Genomic DNA, 1,923 nt, shown 5'->3' with positions numbered 1-1,923 from the left:
ATCATTGTATTGCAGAGAATAGCTAAGTCATTCACAGCTCTTCATATTATTCTGATTCTGGTTACTTCATTATACATCAATTCATGTAATTCTTTCCAGGTTTTTCTGAAATCATCCTGCTTGTCATTTCTTATAACGCAATAATAAATTGCTGCAACCATATACCATAGCTTGTTTAGCCATTCCCCAATTTAAAGGCATCCCTTTGATTTCAAATTCTTAGCCCACCACAAAAAAATTGCTATAAATATTTTTGTACAAATAGATCCTTTTCTATTTTTAAATAAACCTAGCATTGGTGTTGCTGGATTAAAGGGTATGCATAATTTTTTGCATATAACCCTTTGGATATAGTTCCAAAGTACTCTCCAGAATGGTTGGGGTAGTTCATACTTCCACCAACAATACATTAGCATCCCATTTTTCCCACATCCTTTCCAGCATCCAATATTTTGCTTTTATTTGTTATATTAAACTAATTGTTTTGGTTGCTTTTTTATAGCAATATCTTCTACTCATTTCATCTCCATTAGGACAGTAGAAAATCTTTTCTCAAAAATATGGGACACTAATAACTTCAAAAAATTCTTTGATCACAACTGTGCCTATCACTGTAAATTCAAGATTTTTCTTCTTTCTGCTATTACCCATTCTCATTACTTTATATTGGTATTTTACATTTAAGTAGCACATATTCTGATTCAGGGGCTGTTTAGTTTCTCTTTATGTATACTCAACACTAATACAGTACCTGGCACATAGAAGGAGTGTAACCTTGTAGAATGAATGAAACAAAGAATAAGTACATCTACTCCTAATTGTGAGAAGAGGTGACATTTTTATAACTTTTGAACTGATTTAGATAAAGGTAACTGGGAACTTTATGATTACATGGATAATCTATCACTGCCTCCTACTTGAAAATGACTAGATAGCATAGACATAAAATTCAGTTGTCCAGGTTTGGATGATAGTATATCAGTCATGCCCTATTGCTTCTTCTTAGTCCTTTATTTCATTTACTCATATTATACTACCACAAAATAGTTAAATAACCCCCAATTTCACAAAATTAGTTCTAGTCTACATCCTTCACTTTAGCTCAGGGCTATCTTTCTACATTAAGGCTGTCTCCACAGAATCATAAATCTGAAATTGGAAGGGACCTCTGAAGCCCTCTCATTCAACTCCAATTCCCAGATGAGGAATCTGAGGAATAGGGTGATTAAGAAATGTTTCCCAAACAATATAGCAGTTGTCAAAGGCAAGCTTTGAATTCCAATCCTTTGAGTCTAGAGTCAGTGTTCAAATAAAATAGAATCGTCCTACCAACCCCCCATTGAACTGATATTAATCATGAATTTTGGTGAACATTAGATATAGGCAAATATATACAGAGAACCTTATTTTTTAGCTATAAGTAGCTTTGTTAATTCTTAAGCATCTCAGGGAAAGTGCCTGGCTAGGTAACTTACACATCCCATTTTGAAGATCTTATCATTTTTCCCATGAACACTGGAGAATTTATATATGAAAAAACCAGTTTCAGTTTAAATGTAAAACACGAATATGTACTCAGAATGAAGAGCATGGTTTTACACATCTTCCCACTATGTAATATGAAGAATTATAGCTTTTTGCTATTTTTAGTATTAGGTAAATTTCTACTTGTCATTAAAGAGTTTATTACAGTTCTATAAAATCCCCTTCTTAACAATATGAAATGAATTTAAAATTTAGAACTGATAGATACTTTGAAATTTATTTTCCTCTTCTGTCAGTACAGTAAAAGTTTCTAAACTCTCTTATAATAGAATCTTATTGAAAATTTATATTTCTAAAATTTACCCATGAATATTTCAGATTTGGTTCAAAATAACTTTTTTTTCAATAGCAAACTCCAATTGTTAACATTTACCTTGT

The sequence above is a fragment of the Sarcophilus harrisii genome, chromosome 4, assembly GCF_902635505.1.
Source record: "Sarcophilus harrisii chromosome 4, mSarHar1.11, whole genome shotgun sequence".
In the NCBI taxonomy this organism is placed as follows: domain Eukaryota; kingdom Metazoa; phylum Chordata; class Mammalia; order Dasyuromorphia; family Dasyuridae; genus Sarcophilus; species Sarcophilus harrisii.
The sequence above is the reverse complement of the archived record's forward strand: the minus strand, read 5'-3'. Positions refer to the sequence as shown.